Below are 19,647 nucleotides of genomic sequence, written 5' to 3'. Positions count from 1 at the left end.
TGTCAGAAAGACAAAGGAGCTGATTGTGGACAACAGGAAACGGTGGGCCGAGCAGGCCCCCATTCACATCGTAGTGGAGCTGGTCGAGAGCGTCAAGTTACTCAGTGTCCACATCACTAAGGATCTATAGTATCATGGTCCTAGCACACCAACACCGTCGTGAAGACGGCACGACAAAGCCTCTTCCCCCTCAAGAGGCTGAACATATTTGGCATTGGTCCTCAGATCCTCAAAAAGATTTATACAACTGCACCATTGAGAGCACTGGCTGCAACACTGCCTGGTATGGCAACTGCTTGGCTTCTGACCGCAAGGAGCTACAGAGGTTAGTGCGGACGGCCCTGTACATCACTGGGGCTGAGCTCCCTGCCATCCAGGTGTCAGAGGAAGGCCCTAAAAATGATATAAGACACACAAGTCATAGACTGTTCTCTCTGCTACCGCACGGCAAGCGTTACCGATGCACCAAGTCTGGATCCAACAGGACCCGGAACAGATTCTACCCTCAAGCCATAAGACTGCAAAATAGTTAGTTAAATAGTAAACCAAATAGACTCATCACATATGCTACTGCTACTGTTTCCTATCTGTCACTTCATTCCTAGTTATATATACATATAGTATCTATCGACTCGGTACTGGTACCACATGTATATAGCCAAGTTATCATTACTCATTGTGTATTTATTATGACCTGTTTTTTTTGTCTATTATTTATCTACTTTCTAAGAAAGCATTTCACTGTTAGTCCACACCTGTTGTTTACGAAGCCTTTGACAAATAAAAATTGATTTGATGCATTGCATTACGCCTGGCAAGAAAACACTTCAATTCGCTCCACTTGCCATTGGCTCAGCTTACCCCAAAGCAAACATTTTGACTATATTAGCCCACACAGCTACAAGAATGCACTTTCATGCTAGATCTCACATTGAAGCTAATAGAGACCTAAACTGATGTATAGAACAATCTTAAAACTATCTACTTGGTTTAGATACAGTCCAAGCATCATGAAACCTCTAACACAATAAATTCATTTGAGTTGGTGAAAATCGGTTTGCTTATCACTTTTTCAATGTGGTTTCTTCCTTCATAGACTAGATGAAATTATGACCTCTTCCTAAATATTTGGTCAAATGATACATTTTGTGTACGGTTTCCTAGAAACAAGGGTGGCTCAACTTACCCCACTCTCCCCTAACCTGCTTAGGAGCTGGAGGAATCAGCCTCGTTGTTCCCTTTCCAAGAATCCAAACAGAATATCAGTCATCTTGAGTGTTCTGGAAAGAACCAAACTCCACAATCACCTCTGGGAGTGGGTGTTCCAGAATTCAAATATTTCATATTCTTTGCATTGAGTCTTGACTGACAGCCATCTTTCACTTCAACCTGGTCTCAGAGCATTTCGTATTATTCTGTACGTAAATATGTAACACTCCATTTATTATGATATGTTACATTTGGTATGGTTACAGAAGACAGACGGTTAAACATGTTTTCCAAAAGGTTGCAAGTTCGAATCTCATCACAGATAACTTGATCATTTTAGCTAATTAGCAACTTTTCAACTACTTACTACTATTTAGCTACTTTGTAACTACTTAGCATGTTAGCTAACCCTTACCCTAACCCTAACCCGAATCTTAACCCTTTTAGCTAACCCTTCCCCTAACTCTTTAACCTAACTCCTAACCTTAACCCTAACTTTACCCTAACCCCTAAGCCTAACCCCTAGCCTAGCTAATGTTAGCGAGCTAGCTAACGTTCGACACCTAGCTAGAATTCATAACATATTACATACGTTTTGCAAATTCGTAACATATTGTACATTTTTCAAATTCATAACATATACTCCGAATTGTAATTCATAACATATACTCCGAATTGTAATTCGTAACATATCATATGAAATAGGTGATGGACATCCACAAAATAATACATACTATACGAAATGTAATATATCATACTAAATGGTGTGTCTCAGATTTACGTACAGAATAATACAAAATGCTCTGAGACCAGGTTGTTGGCTCAGATCACCTTAAATGACCTCACTATAAAACAATAACCGGTTCTATGTACACAGCTGGATTTTTTGAACTTCCATTATACACTAAAAAGCAAGTGAGCAGAGGGTGCAATTTGTCCGTTGTGCATCTCACTCACACAAAGTTCAGTGGGATCAATAACAGGGAACTTGGGGACATTTATAATGGACACCTGTCAGCTCTAGTCTGGTGAGGAGTGGTTGGGGGGAGACATAAGTCATGGAGGGTGTAATCTGTGACCAGGGACCTGTTTGAAGTGTAAAGCTGTCAGCCACAAACAGATTGGCCCTCCTGATTTGTCGACCAATGCACCAGACCCCAGGCCCCACAAATCACGCCCAGGCGCCCAGGGACAGGGGGACGAGGGGGCCGGGGTCACAGCCTGGTGTCACCTGAGTAGGCCTGGGCCTGGGGCTAAGGTAAGACGCTAGACATAGGGTGTCTGTCGGCTCCTGAAGAACTATGGGGAAGGTTGTGTACATGACTCTGTCTGACACTTTGAAATAAGTTTCTAATAAGAGTCTAATATTTCTAATATTTGTCCCACTGGGGACACACTGGTTGAATCAACATTGTTTGCACATCATTTCAATTAAATTACATTGAATCAACGTGGTACAGACATTTAATTGATGTTGTGCCCAATGGAGTTTGTATATCTCTTCTCCCTCGTGCCGATGCCTACAGCAGGTTGCTATAAACCAGGGCCTCTGACCTTTCACATCAGCATGCTAAGCATTGGGACTGATGTGTCAGCCGACATCACACTACAGTGTCACGAGCCCACATCATCACCCCGCCCCCTATGTAAGGGCACAGCTCCTACTGTGGTGATTGGCAGAGCTGCTAACCTGTCACAACCCCATTTGATTTACAGAGAAGGTGAACACTCTCCTGCTTTATTTGGGATAAGATTGCATGCTCCTGCTCTTGATACTAGGTCACTTGAAGTGACCCACTTGTGGGTGAGTGACTGTATCTTGTGCAAAAAGTTATAAATGAATGAGTGAATCCCAATGGGAACAAGAGAAAGCAGAAAATTATTTTGCTTTATTATAAATCAAACTTTGCTCTCCCTTACCGTAACTAGGCCTGTAGGAGCTTACTCTCCTAACAACTTCCTGGAGACGTTTTGCTGACCTAATTAGCTGCTCAAACATGAAGTCACCGACCGGTTACACAAACCTCTATCCTTTTCCCACAGCTGTCTTGCCTTGACTTCACCATTGAATTGACTAGAACCCCACCTGACTGTAACAAGTGTTTGGGTTGATAAGGTTCACCTATTGTTTCATTTCTGCTTCCCTCAGCACGTTTCTGTTAATGAGCAACACACCTGTTTTCAGTCTGAGGTCTCCTCTAGATTTTCACAAACATTTATTGTTGTACGAAGGAAGATGGTAAAATCCTTCACCGTGCACTGCTACACACCACATCAAGGACAGTCAAAAACGTTGACTTTATTTCTCGGATGGGGAAATGCTCAAAATGTCTGCTTACTTGTACAACCTTCTTAAACAAAGCTGGGTTAAAATAACATCCCAAAACTGGACGAGGGCATCTGCTTATGTAAAAATACCATCATTATCTCGTCTGGAAACTTCAGACTGTCCCCTCACCAGTATTTTAGCCTCTATTCCTTCAATGTTATAAAAAGCATAGGTGCAGGAATTGTCCTGGTGGTCCATAAAATCAGAACTGTAGCTCCATGGATGAGTTGGACAGGGCAGTCCATTCACTACCAACTAAGCATTTATCAACTGCGACGTCTTTTAGGCTTCTTTTTTTGGTCCTGTCCGGACCTGACGTCTATGTTGGGTTCAGATTTTGTCCGGTCTGGACCGGCCTTGATTTCAACGTCCACAGACGTCCGGTCTAAACCGAGCCTTTATTTGGCCCAAACATAGACCTCGATAATTGATTCAGATTTGGTCCGGTCCTGACCAGCCTTGATTTAGCCCAAACATAGATGTCTTTAATTGGTTGAGATTTGGTCCGGTTCGGACCCGACCAAATCATAGAATATCTATGTTTAACAAGTTTGGACAGCACAATACAGCTCAATACAGTACAGTAGAGAACAGCAGAGTACAGTACATGACAAAAGTATAGTATAGTACAGGACAGTATAGCAGAGTACAGTACTGTACAATACAGTAGAGTACAGTAAAGTGAATAAAAGTATAGTGTACTGTATTGCACCCTACTTTACTCTAATGTATTAAACTCTACGGTCACACATTATTTGGATAGTCCCATATAGATGATCTACAGATTTTCATACTATCAACAAATGATATGTTGATAAGTAAAATGCCAACTTAAATAAAGGTTAAACAAATAATAATATAATGATTGCTAAGGTTCCAGTTAGGGATCGGGTTTGGTTTAGAATAAGGGCTAGGATAAGGCTTAAGGTTAGGATTAAGGTTACATTTGGGGTTGGGATAAGGCTTAAGGTTAGGGTTAGTGGATAGTTAGTTGAAATGTTGTTGACAGTTATTGAACATTACTGAACTGAACATCTACAAACCATCTACTAGTGACTTATCCAAATAAAGTGTTACCAACTCTACTGTACTCTTCTGAATTAAACTATACTGTACTGTACTCTACTGTAGTCTACTCTACTGAATAAAACTCTATTGTCCTGTACCATACCATACTGTACCGTACTCTACTGTACTCTACTGTACTAAACTGTGCCTTACTGTGATGTTCAAACTTGTGTAACATAGCCTAGATGTCTATGATTCATTCAGATTTGGATCTGGTCCGCACCGACAAACTGTTTACTTGTTTGGGGTGGAGCTCATTACAATAGTACCCAGCATGGTTTGCAAGTAGATCTTTTATTTTCTACATTTACATTTTGTTCATTCAGCAGTTGCTCTTATCCAGAGCAACTTACAGTGCATTCCACTAAAGGTTAACCTAACATAGCAGGCACAGGAGGACGCCTGAGCGGACTCCCCACTTCCGTTTTTCAGGGAAAACAGAAGATAGATTGAAAATACTGTATCCCTGAAAACCAGAAATATCCTCTTTCTGTCGACTACGGTGAGAGTGGATGAACAACAACATATCACAGTCATAGCATATCACAGTCATAGCTTTAATTATGTAACCATTACTGTGAATGTTACTATAGTTGAAGTGGTCAGTTGGTTTAATCGGTAGGTTGAACTACTTTGAACATCATCGCTGACAGTTTTAGAGCTTTTTAAAAAGCTAACATAAATGCACGTGACAGATGGGAATAATAATACATATTCTGTTGAGGTCTTCAGTTGACTCCTCTTTCCTATATTAAGAGGCTTGAACAATTCATTTTGTGATATAATGCTTAGTTCATTGAGAATTTTTGACATCTGGAAAATCCTTATTTTTGACTTGCTGAAAATAAGCCTTTTGACCTTTAATTCAGCATCTAAAATGCTCCTGACGTCAACGTCTGAAAAAGACACATAAAAACCTATTTCAATGTAATTTTGCTTACTGGGTAGCCTGTGTTTCTGCAGCAGGGAGCATCAGAACATTCTCTGTACCCTGGAAACAATGGAAGCCAGCTATCAAAACCCAAACAGCAGGCAGAGATAAACTCTGAGCTGATGGATTGAGACCTCATTGTTGTTGTTGCTATGAGAAACAAGATGCTGTTTGTTTACTTAATACGTATCTATCTTCCTAGCAGCTGTATCATTGGCAAGAAAGGCATAAAACAAAACAAAATGGCTAGATTTACGTAAGGTGTCTCTTCCCAGTTGTATTTCAGTATTTCAATTAATTTCTGCTGTGATCAAGAAAAGCCTAACTGTCACGTTCCTGACCTGTTTTTCCTTTTTCTTGTATTTATTTAGTTGGTCAGGGCGTGAGTTGGGGTGGGTTGTCTATGTGTTATTTTCTATGTTGGGATGTTTGTGTTCGGCCGGGTGTGATTCTCAATCAGAGACAGCTGTCAATCGTTGTCCCTGATTGAGAATCATACTTAGGCAGCCGGGGTTCCACGTGTGTTTTGTGGGTGTTTGTATCTCGTGTCAGTGTTCGTGCCACACGGGACTGTTTTCGGTTTTGTCACGTTTGTTGTTTTTGTATGGGTAAGTGTTCAGTTTACGTTAATTAAAATATGACCACTTTCCACTCTGCGTGTTGGTCCGATCCATGCTCCTCCTCGTCTGAGGAGGAGAACGACTTCGACAGCCGTAACACTAACAACTTGTCTCACTTTTTCAATCTGATTTCTTCTCATACTGTGTTTGACCTGCAGAGACCATCAACCTGCAGAGACCATCAATCCGTTTATAGACATTCAATCACTCCCTATCCCAGTCTGCTGTCCCCACATGCTTCAAGATGGCCACCACTGTTTCTGTACCTAAGAAGGCAAAGATAACTGAACTAAATGACTACCGCCCCGTAGCACTCACTTCTGTCATCATGAAGTGCGTTGAGAGACTAGTCAAGGATCATATCACCTCCACCTTACCGGCCACCCTAGACCCACTTCAGTTTGCATACAGCCCCAACAGGTCCACAGATGATGCAATCGCCATCACACTGCACACTGTCCTATCCCATCTGGACAAGAGGAATACCTATGTACGAATGCTGTTCATTGACTACAGCTCAGCATTCAACACCATAGTACCCTCCAAGTTCATCATCAAGCTGGAGGCCCTGGGTCTCAACCCCGCCCTGTGCAATTGGGTCCTGGACGTTCTGACGGGCCACCCCCAGGTGGTGAAGGTAGGAAACAACATCTCCACTTCGTTGACCCTCAACACTGAAGCCCCACAAGGGTGCGTGCTCAGCCCCCTCCTGTACTCCCTGATCACCTATGACTGTGTGGCCATGTACGCCACCAACTCAATCCCCCCCTATCCACATCAAATGAACAGCAGTGGAGAAGGTGGAAAGTTTTAAGTTCCTCGGCATACACATCACAGACAAACTGAAATGTACCACCCACACAGACAGTGTGGTGAAGAAGGCGCAACAGCGCCTCCTCAACCTCAGGAGGCTGAAGAAATTTTGCTTGTCACCCAAAACCCTGACAAACTTTTACAGATGCACAATCGAGAGCATCCTGTCGGGCTGTATCACCGCCTGGTCGGCAACTGCATTGCCCTCAACTGCAAGGCTCTCCAGAGGGTAGTGCAGTCTGTACAACTCACCACCGGGGGCAAACTACCTGCCCTCCATGACACCTACAGCACCCGATGTCACAGGACGGCCAAAAAGATCATCAAGGACAACAATCACCCGAGCCACTGCTTGTTCACACCACTACCATCCAGAAGGTGAGGTCAGAACAGGTGCCTCAAAGCTGGGACCGAGAGACTGAAAAACAGCTTCTGTCTCAAGCTCATCAGACTGCTAAACAGCAATCACTAACTCAAAGACGCTGCTGCCTACATTGTGACCTAATCACTGGTCATTTTAATAAATGGATCACTAGTCACTTTAAACAATGCCACTTTAAATAATGCCACTTTAATAATGTTTACATATCTTACATTACTCATATCACATGTACAGTTGAAGTCGGAAGTTTACATACTCTTAGGTTGGAGTCATTAAAACTCATTTTTCAACCACTCCACAAATTTCTTGTTAAGAAACTATAGTTTTGGCAAGTTGGTTAGGACATCTACTTTGTGCATGACACAAGTCATTTTTCCAACAATTGTTTACAGACAGATTATTTCACTTACAATTCACTGTATCAAAATTCCAGTGGGTCAGAAGTTTACATACACTAAGTTGACTGTGCCTTTAAACAGCTTGGAAAATTCCAGAAAAGTATGTCATGGCTTTAGAAGCTTCTGATAGGCTAACTGACAAAAATTGAGTCAATTGGAGGTGTACCTGTGGATTATTTCAAGGCCTACCTTCAAATGCAGTGCCTCTTTGCTTGACATCATGGGAAAATCAAAAGAAATCAGCCAAGACCTCAGAGTTCTATTTTGTAGAGTCTGGTTCATCCTTGGGAGCAATTTCCAAATGCCTGAAGGTACCACGTTCATCTGTACAAACAATAGTACGCAAGTATAAACACCCATGGGACCACGCAGCCGTCATACCGCTCAGGAAGGAGACGCGTTCTGTCTCTTAGAGATGAAGGTACATTGGTGCGAAAAGTGCAAATCAATCCCGGAACAACAGCAACGGACCTTGTGAAAATGCTGGAGGAAACAGGTACAAAAGTATCTATTTCCAAAGGTATCTTTTCTCACCAAAGTTCGTTAATCTCTAGGAGACAGACTACAGTTTGCAACTGCACATGGGGACAAAGATCGTACTTTTTGGAGAAATGTCCTCTGGTCTGATGAAACAAAAATATAACTGCTTGGTCATAATGACCATCGTTATGTTTGGAGGAAATAAGGGGAGGCTTGCAAGCCGAAGATCACCATCCCAACAGTGAAGCACGGGGTGGCAGCATCATGTTGTGGGGGTGCATTTCTGCAGGAGGGACTAGTGCACTTCACAAATAGATGGCATCACGAGGCAGGAAAATTATGTGGATATTTTGAAGCATCATCTCAAGACATCAGTCAAGAAGTTAAAGCTTGGTCGCAAATGGGTCTTCCAAATGGACAATGACCCCAAGCATACTTCCAAAGTTGTGGCAAAATGGCTTAAGGACAACAAAGTCAAGGTATTGGAGTGGCCGTCACAAAGCCCTAACCTCAATCCTATAGAAAATTTGTGGGCAGAATTAAAAAAGTGTGTGCGAGCAAGGAGGCCTACAAACCTGACTCAATTACACCAGATCTGTCAGGAGGAATGGGCCAAAATTCATCCAACTTATTGTGGGAAGCTTGCGGAAGGCTACCCAAAACGTTTGACCCATATTAAACAATTTAATGGCAATGCTACCAAATACTAATTGAGTGTATGTAAACTTCTGACCCACTGGGAATATGATGAAAGAAATAAAAGCTGAAATAAATCATTCTCTACAATTATTCTGACATTTCACATTCTTAAAATGAAGTGGTGATCCTAACTGGCCTAAGACAGGGAATTTTTACTAGGATTAAATGTCAGGAATTGTGTTAAAACTGAGTTTAAACGTATTTGGCTAAGGTGTATGTAATCTTCCGACTTCAACTGTATATACTGTATTTTATACCATCTATTGCATCTTGCCTATGCCGCTCGGCCATCACTCATCCATATATTTATATGTACATGTTCTCATTCACCCCTTTAGATTTGTGTGTATTAGGTAGTCGTTGGGAAATTGTTAGATTACTTGTTTGATATTAATGCACTGTCGGAACTAGAAGCATAAGCATTTCGCTACACTCGCATTAACATCTGTTAACCATGTGTATGTGACCAAAAACATTTGATTTGATTTGATCTGATGAATTCATAACCTAATATGTGCAGACAGTTTTGCATGAAAACATACTATAGATGTAGTTTTTGTCTTGGCAGTGTTCCTCTATGTCCGTCCCTGTTTCCATACCTCCAGTAGCTGTGTCATGTCAAGGGAGGAAGAAGGGGGTCACAAGGTGTTTCCCCTCTCCCTACTCAGAACCCTGTACCACCCCCGCACTCATCCTCTCTGCGCCATGCCCTCTGTCCATGGACAAAACAGCAGGCCCAACAGGATGTGCTATAATGGGACAGTTTGTCCAACAAAAACCAAGATGCTTCAGCCAAACTTTTGTTTAATGGTCGCTCAAGGTTAGCTATTTGTTTTAGAGGCCGCATGATTGGTTGATAATATAAATATTGTGTTTAAATAAAATCTTGCATCCCCGGCAGTTGTTTTCATAGTGTAGTAGAAATAGGTCAAAGCTTTAATCATGAGATAATACTCAACATGGAAGAATACTTAACCATCTCAACTTAAAGACACATATATTGCAAGGTGCTGAAATCCTTGGATATTAGTGATATTGATTAAAGGTCCAATGCAGACATTTTTCTCAATATCAAATAATTTCTGGGTAAAAATGAAGTACCTTAATGTGATTGTTTTCAATTAAAATGGTAAAAAAATGAACAAAAATAGCTTCTGAGCAAAAAGCTATTTCTCAAGCAAGAATTTTGATAAGACTGTCTGGGAGTTGTCTGAGTGGGGAGGGGAAAACTGAAAACTAGATGTTATTGGCAGAGATGTCACCAGGCAGGCCAAAACTGCATTCCACCAAACCACTAAACAGCTCTTACACTTAAAGGGCATTGGGGACAGTTTGGAATAGGGTAGGGTTTCTACATTTATTTATCTTTGTTTTGGGGAGGGTTTTGTGATTTTTTTTTGTTGGGCACAGAGGAAGTTAGTGCATTTTTTGGGTGAATATTAGAATTTTGTTTTCAAGTGAGTACAATTGAGTACAATTCTACTCTAGGCTGTACACTGCAGTGAAAATGTAATTTGAATAATGGCGCAAAAGCCCTGTTATTTGAATGTTTCATTCGATTCATTCCATTTGGATTAGTTGCGGGTCTAATCTCGAACAGATTATAAACTCTAGAAAAGCACAGTACAGGACAGTCTGGCTGTATTTTTACTTCTGATAAATATTTGTCATTTAACATTTAAAACGCATTAGCTTTTATATGTGTGGCATAAACACAAACATTCACAATGTTTTAATATGTAGGTCTGAAAGACATTCATTTGCAGTAGAAGGTGTACGATTGAGAGAAGAGGGGAAGGAAACCTCAGTTAAAACATGTGAAACAATAACATGAGAGGAGAAAAATAGAGGGGCAACAGATAAAGCTGATGAAGGAGGGGAGAAGGCGGGCGAGACTCCCCTCTTTTAAAAGAGAGGAATAGAAGGACAAAGGCTGATGAGAGGGTTGGGGTTGGCGGACGAGAGTCTCCCTTGTTTAATGGCCCAGGAAGCCCAGCTCTGTGGATAATCACAGGGATTAGGAGCTGGAGACTGCTGGGATCCACTGGCCCTGATAGACACCAGAGGGGTTAAACTGCCCTGCCCTGCCTACCCATCCCAGGAGACCTATGTGAATCTGACTCCATTTGGCCCAAACTCTCTTGACAAAACAAAACACCTTTTGCTCAATTAGGTGGAAATAAGCTGCTTCGAGGCTAGCCTTTCTCTGTTTAGCATTACGGTTACCATTCTAAACCGTTAGCCAACCTTGGACATATGGTATGAGGTGGCTAGAATATAACATTTACCCATTTATACATGAGGGTGTCACATTCTGTTCTTTTTCTTCCCCAAAATTCAAAGACACTCAGAGGGTATCCCTGTCATGCAGAAGCATAGTGGAAACCCAAACACTGGCCCACGCAAAACCCAGGTGCTCAGACTTTCCACAACCAAGGTCCGCCCGGGAACCTCTGGCCGTCATATGATACCTTCCATCAGGATGGGAATGAAAGGCCAGTTTCAGGCCTCACTGGCACTGACAAAAACCAGGAGGGAATATCTCATGATCAGATGCCACCTTCGACTCCTAGAAATATATCTGAAATGATAGATTTACTTATTTTTAACATTGAACTGAACATTTTGTTATTTATAATACTCTATACGGATCAGGTCTGAGAAAGAAACATTAAAGTCTACTTTTATTGCATTCAATTTAAGCATTTCAATCTAATCCTAAACTGGAGCCCTGCCAGTCAAAACCTCAGAAACCTCAAAACAACCCTTTTTATAAAACGTCTAAACTGAGGAGTGTGTTGTGGTTGTGGATTGTACTGTGGCCTGTACTGTGGCCTGTACTGTGGCCTGTAGCATGTAAGGAATAAGGCATCATATTTAGTATCTACAGTAACCTCCAAAAGTACTGGTTCAATGAAATGTTTGTCGTTTTGGTTCTGTACTCCAGCGCTTTCAATTTGAAATGATACAATGACTGTAACAATAAAGTGCAGACTGTCAGCTTTAATTTGAGGGTATTTTCCATTTAGAAATTACAGCACTTTTTGTACATAGTCACCCATTTTAGGGGACCAAAAGTATTGGGACAAATACTCACAAATATATGTATTAAAGTAGTCAAAAGTGTAGAAAAGAATGCCCCATTTACTTATCCTTAGCATTCCAGTTGGTAGTGAAATGGAGGGAGTTTGGAAAGTGATGTGTCTGCTGTGCTGCTGAGGTTGCAGTGCAGTGTCCATCTGTCAGCTGCTTGATAGACAGCTCCAAACTATAAATCAGGCAGTGTGGAAACCAGCTCAGCCCACCTCCCCAAGCTGGGAGCAAACAAACAGTAGGGAGTGTGTGTATTCGCCATGACACTGCTTCTCTCACTTCCTTAACCCATGTCAGCTGTTCTCAACTGTTCACCACTTTTACCAGGTACCATTAAAACCTTCAAACACCTAACCCACTATCAAGCATTATCGCCTTTTGGGTTAAATGACAATGGCCAGTGGCTGCACAAAAAGCTGCCTATGTTACAAATAACACTTCTAATTAGGGTTAACCATTGTTCCAAGAACAGTGTTGTCCAGGGGCTGTCTGTGATCTCACCACTCTCTGCAGTCAGAGTTCAGGGCTCCTTCTAATGAAGACTACTGCTTCAAGGAGCTAAACAACCAAATCAATCACAGGCACTTTAACACTTACTCTACAACGTTGATGTGCAATCACAAGGCGAGGGGGAGAAAGGGAGTGCAAACATCCCCAACACCCCTCTAACTGTTTCTACATCTGTTTTGGCATTTCTATTGTCTTGGTGTCTGAAAACAAAACTCAAACAAAGTGCTCATGTACACACATTCACAATGTGAGTCTGCTGGGGACATATATTTATATATCACTCACACACATTTCAGTGGAGTGAAGAGGACGGCCGCATCATGGAAACCATTAATGGAAGAACAGGCCATGTTATTACACAGTTACAGTTGAGAAGGCTGCATGGGGGCCAGGCTTTCAGAGTGGCCTTGGGACTGGCATATGTGCCGTGCAGGCTGGCTATGGCACAGAAGAATAGGTGTCCCCTATGAGCCCCCTGCCTAAACCACCCCACCCCAGCTGACTCTGATCCATTTGATCCAGACAGCTGCAACACCCCCCCATGCCCATACACCCATCACACCATCCCTCCTTTTGATCCCGAGCTCACTTCTAACGGAACAACCAACATCATTTGGCAGGATGGGAAAAAACCCTGATGCAAAGCAAAAATAACAATGTTCCAGAGTCAAGTCATGGGTAAATCTGTGTGGATTTAGCTAGTGGCTAGGGGTACAGATTTGGCAGCAGAAGACCTGTCTTTTAGATACTACAGTACATGAAAAGAGACAGTTTGAAACAAACCCTTTGCATTTTGCTGGCGTTGCAGCTACGGTCAGTCATGCATGGTCAAAGAAAATACCGTTTTATTCACCACATGCTTCGTAAACAACAGGTGTAGACTAACAGTGAAATGCTTACTTACGGGCCCTTCCCAACAATACAGAGAGAAAGAAAATAGAGAAATAACAGAAAAGTAAAACACATAATAGATACACAATGAGTAACGATAACCTGGCTATATACACGGGGTACCAGTACTGAGTCCATGTGCAGGGGTGCGAGGTAATTGAGGAAGATATGTCAAATCAAATCAAATGTTATTGGTCACATACACATGGTTAGCAGATGTTAATGCGAGTGTAGCGAAATGCTTGTGCTTCTAGTTCTGACAGTGCAGTAATATCTAACAAGTAATATAACAAATTCACAATGACTATCTTATACACACAAATGTAAAGGGATGAATAAGAGTATGTACATATAAATATATGGATGAGCGATGGCCGTGCGGCATAGGCAAGATGCAGTAGATGGTATAGAACAGTATATACATATGAGTTGAGTAATGTAGGATATGTAGACATTATTAAAGTGGCGTTATTTAAAGTGACTAGTGATACCTTTATTAAGTCCATTTATTTAAGTGGCCAGAGATTTGAGTCAGTATGTTGGCAGCAGCCACTCAATGTTAGTGATGGCTGTTTAACAGTCTGATGGCCTTGAGATAGAAGCTGTTTTTCAGTCTCTCGGTCCCAGCTTTGATGCACCTGTACTGACCTTGCCTTCTGGATGATAGCGGGGTGAACAGGCAGTGGTTGTTGTCCTTGATGATCTTTTTGACCTTCTTGTGACATCGGGTGCTGTAGGTGTCATGGAGGGCAAGTAGTTTGCCCCCGGTGGTGAGTTGTACAGACCCTCTGGAGAGCCTTGCGGTTGGGGGCGGTGTGAGTGTTTTAGGTGACATATAACTAGGAATAAAGTGACAGATAATAAACAGTAGCAGCAGCGTATGTGATGAGCAAAAAAAAGTTTGTGCAAAAAGGGTCAATGCCGATAGTCAAAATCAAATCAAATCAAATGTTATTGGTCACATACACGTGTTTAGCAGATGTTATTGCGGGTGTAGCGAAATGTTTGTGTTTCTAGCTCCAACAGTGCAGTAATATCTAACAAGTAATGTCTAACATTTCACAACAATACACACAAATCTAATGTAAAGGAATGGAATTAAGAATATATAAATATTTGGATGAACAATGTCAGAACGGCATAGAATAAGATACAGTAGAATAGAATAGAATACAGTATATACATTTGAGATGAGTAATGCAAAATATGTAAAGATTATTAAAGTGACTAGTGTTCCATTATTAAAGTGGCCAGTAATTTCAAGTCTATATATAGGGCAGCAGACTCTAATGTGCTAGTGATGGTTATTTAACAGTCTGATGGCCTCGCCTTCTGGATGATAGCGGGGTGAAAAGGCAGTGCCTCGGGTGGTTCTTGTCCTTGATGATCTTTTTGGACTTTTTAGTCTGGGTAGCTATTAGGTTAACTATTTAACTAACTATTTAGCAGCCTTATGGCTTGGGGATAGAAGCTGGGTCCTGTTTGGTCCAGACTTGGTGCAACGGTACCACTTACCGTGCGGCAGCAGAGAGAACCTTCTATGACTTGGTTGGCTGAAGTCTATTTGAGAGCGTTTAATTGAAGTTTTACAGGTAAGCAAGTTAACATCCGTCCATTATCCACACAAGTGAAATCAGCGTGATGTTTATGTTTTCCATTCCGGGGGAAGACCTATGGGATATGTCAAGTTTGCACACAACACACTGTGGTGTGGAGGGAGTCTATGTGTGTGTTTACATTCCTCTGCCGACCCCCGGTGAGCCTTCCTGTGTTTCCAGAGAGGGGTCCTCTTCTCTCACACAAAGAATGCTTCAACAGGAAAAACAGCCTGTATTGCCCATCGTTGTGCTCCTCCCTGTGTGTCCTTACAGTCAAAGCCCTGTACACAGGGCTGAGTGGACGGGAATGCCTTTTTCTAGGGAGTAGGGGTTCAATGCCCCTGCCCTTCCTGCCTTTGTGGGAATTTGTTTAGGGTATCAACAAGGGGTGCCCTGGTGCATGGCCCTTGCCCTACATGTTCGTCTAGTGAGGTCTAACCATACATCATATGGGGAATGGGACATCAGCAGGCACTTCTGTTTGCAAGTCCCTAACAGCTTGACTGATGTTTCTAATAACACTGGTGGGTGTCATGATGAAGAAGCTTCCCTTGGGGCAGCGAAGGATTCCTCCTGCCTGGGGACACAGGATTCTCCCTGTCAATCTCTCTGAGCTCTCTCTGACAATGCATTAAACCCATTAGCTGTGCCTCAGATGATGAAGTAAATAAATGTAAGACTCCTGGAGGACATCTAGTCGAGGGATCAAACACAAAATGATTCTCCCAAACATTGCTCCACCATGTCCTCTGTTGTTGTGACCAAAAACATTTACTTCCACTATCATGGTTAAAACTGTTACCCCCCATTATACAAATACCGGATGCTCCCGCACTCACCTGTGCCACAAAGATCTCACAGGTCAGTGCGGAGGCAGAGAGATGGGTGAGTGCTACCCAAGGTCAGAGGATTTGAGAAGACGAGAGAGAGACATGTAGACGTCTAAGTTTTACTCTAGGATCATCCTTGGTAACGGGGTACTGAGGGGCTGGCTTTTACCAGCCCAAAGTCAAACAGTCCTCAGCATTCCAGAATGTCAGGTCGGTGTGTCAGAAACATTGTTCTATTCATAAGCAGAGTGAAAGACACATCAACACCTCTCTCTTCCTAACACACTGGTGGGTTTCAGGAGGATTTGTCACTCAGGAGAGCTCACCTGGCTGTTAGTAGTGGAAAAGCCCCAGGGCCAGGACACAAAGCACACAGCAAAATATGATGAGACAGATCTTCTCCCATCCCCTATCTTGATTAACACCCTAAAGCATTTGACAGTGTTCTATACTATTTTTACTTACACAATCCCCACCACACACACACACACACATATGCTTTCATTCAAGTTGCCAAAAGGGCAGCTAAGAAGATTTCTGTTAAATATGATAATGAAAAACAGACAATTAATATTACTAGTATTACTGCATACAAAATTCCTATTGAATTTCCGTCTTATTGTTTGATAAAGGTAATCTGGTAAAAATGTGTATTTCTTGTTCAGTTTGTGAACGATAAGCCTTTTGCGTTCTTTGTTCGAATCGAGGAGAATCAAAAATATGTTTACCTCCCGCCCCCCTCGGTCCCTCTTCCTCTCTTCCCTGTGTCTGTCTGGGGGTCTCTGGTGAAGTGCTGGTTTCTGTAGATGTGATGGGGAGATGTTTCCTGTGGCAGATCAAATCAAATCGAATTGTATTCATCACATTCTTTGTAAACAACAGGTGTGGACTAACAGTGAAATGCTTACTTACGCGCCCTTCCCTATAATGCAGAGAGAAATAAAATAGAGAAATAATAGAAAAGTAAAACAAGTAACAATACAAGTAATAATAAATACACAATGAGCAACGATAATGTGGCTATATACACAGGGTACCGGTACTGAGTTGATGTGCAGGGGTACGAGGTAATTTAGATAGATACTATATGTATATGTAACTAGGAATAAAGTGACAGATAGTAAACAGTAGAAGCAGCGTATGTGATGAGTCAAAAAAGGGTCAATGCAGATAGTCCGGGTAACTATTTGGATTACTATTTAACTAACTATTTAGCAGTCTTATGGCTTGAGGGTAGAATCTGTTCAGGGTCCTGTTGGTTCCAGACTTGGTGCATCGGTAACGCTTGCCGTGCGGTAGCAGAGAGAACAGTCTATGATTTGGTTGGTTGGAGTCTTAGATCATTTTTAGGGGCTTCCTCTGACACCTCCTGGTATAGAGGTCCTGGATGGCAGGGAGCTCGGCCCCAGTCCGCACTACCCTCTGTAGCGCCTTGCGGTCGGATGCCAAGCAGTTGCCATACCAAGCGGTGATGCAGCCAGTCAAGATGCTCTCAATGGTACAGCTGTAAATCTTTTCAACCTCCTGAGGGGGAAAAGGCGCTGTCGTACCCTCTTCATGACTGTGTTGATATGTTTGGACTATGATAGGTCCTTAGTGATATGGACAATGAGGAACTTGATGCTCTCAACCCGCTCCAACACAGCGCCATCGATGTGAATGGGGGCTCGGCCCTACATTTCCTGTAGTCCACGATCTGCTCCTTTGTCTTGCTGACGTTGAGGGAGAGGTTGTTGTCCTGGCACCACAGTGCCAGGTCTCTGACCTCCTCCCTAAAAGCCGTCTCATCGTTGTCGGTGATCAGGCCTACCACCATCGTGTTGTCGGCAAACTTAATGATGGTGTTGGAGTCGTGCACGGCCATGCAGTCGGGGTTGAACAGGGAGTACAGGAGGGGAATGAGCACACACCCCTCGTCTGTTTGCTGCTGATTACAGCCTATCAGCCAGACATCCTCAGAGTAGAGGAGAGAGAGCAAGAGAGAAAGCAAGAGAGAAATAGGAGAGAGAGAAAACGAGAGGGAAACAGAGGGGGTTAGGATAGTGGCCCCAGCGCCCCCTCCCAATTCAAACCAACCTCTCACACACAACTGCAGTTCAGATTGGAGGTCAGAGTTAACCTGACAGATCCCCATTGAGTGGTTATGGAGCCATTCTTATCTCTCTTTTTTACAAATAGAATTATGGGCACTGATATTATCAAAGAAACACGGGCATAAATCAGGCATGAATACGCACGCTCATACACACACTATACACCAGGTCACCCAGTGCAGGACCCAAGTAGGTTCTATATTACAATAGAGCTTGACCCAGGGGTCAGACACAGTGTACTGGTGTCCCTGGTGAAACAGGACCCTGCCATAAATCTGGACCCCAGGTCCCAGGGAAATGACCCAATATCCCAGCTCCCAGGGCAGAAACCACCCAGCACCTCATCAACTCAGCCCCTTTGTGAATGATTACCTTCAATAACATTAGGTGGGTCTCTCACAATACGGTCATTATGCCACCCCTCGGTATAAGACCCACAATGACAGGATGGCACTGGTCAAAAGAGACCCTGACAGCCCTCGTTACTGCACTGTGGCATTTCTCCTCACCACTTTCGTTTCCTTGAACCAGGCGTGTAAACAGGAGGTTGTGATGTATCCTCCCAGCACAGTGAGAGGAAACCAAGACCTGGGGACTCCACACACCAATGGTCAACTGGTCAACTGTTAGTCACACTGTAGCGTGTTGAGTCTGAAAGACTGTGTTGAGCCTACTGCCTATTGTGTAGCGCCTGTGTTTGTGGATATTTGTATGAGAGTTGCGTGACCTTGGATGTGAACGTGAGCATCCTCTTGCCTTGGCCATTTGGGAGGGCCCCAATAATCCCAATGGTGATAAATAACTGATAATTACTCTAAAACTAAGTCATGCTTGTGCTTTACAGAAAGGCTCATAAATAAAATGTCTATTCTCATTGCTCTCCTTCCTGCCTTTGGTCTCCAAACTAAGCTTAATTTATTAAATCAGCATTTATCATCGGCTTTCAGTAAAGACAGATCTTTCTAGAGTACAGTACATCTGTCACTGAGTGTACAGTACAGACCCCTAATTGGCAAGAGGTACCTGGTTCGAATCGAGGCTGCATCACATCCGGCCGTGATTGGGAGTCCCATAGGGCAGCGCATAATCGGCCCAGCGTCGTCCGGGTTTGGCCGGGGTAGGCCGTCATTGTAAATAAGAATTCGATTTTAACTGACTTGCCTAGTTAAATAAAGGTTAATTAAAACAAATAAAATAATTTTCTTCACTCAATGAAAGTACATCTCACTCAGTTCTGGGCTACTGTCACGACTTCGACCGAGGCAGGCTCTCCTTCCCGTTCGGGTGGCGTTCGGCGGTCGTCGTCACCGGCCTATTAGCTGCCACTGATCCTTTTCTCCCCCTCCCTATGTGGTTATTGGGCGCACCTGTTTTGTATGAGGGTTAATTAGTTGGGCTTATTTAATCAGCCGGCATACACGTTTCTTTGTGCGGGATTGTTTGTATGTAAGTTGGTGTTTGTTTTTGTGCTTCATGTTTCTGGACATTATTCATTCCCCACGTGTCTGGGGTAGTTTATTAGTGTACACCCAGTGTGTTAGTAGGGTGGCCTAGTTTGTCCATGTTTCATTAAAAAGCATTTGTTTTGCAATTGCTGCTCCTGCGCTTTTTCCTTCACACTCCGACACCCAGGCCTTACAGCTACAGCTGTTGTAGATAGCATAAAATATCTCCTTTTGGTTTAATAATGTCTTGTAGCTTGT

This window comes from Salvelinus fontinalis, chromosome 4, assembly GCF_029448725.1.
Source record: "Salvelinus fontinalis isolate EN_2023a chromosome 4, ASM2944872v1, whole genome shotgun sequence".
Classification (NCBI taxonomy): Eukaryota; Metazoa; Chordata; class Actinopteri; order Salmoniformes; family Salmonidae; genus Salvelinus; species Salvelinus fontinalis.
Note: the sequence above shows the minus strand (reverse complement) of the source record.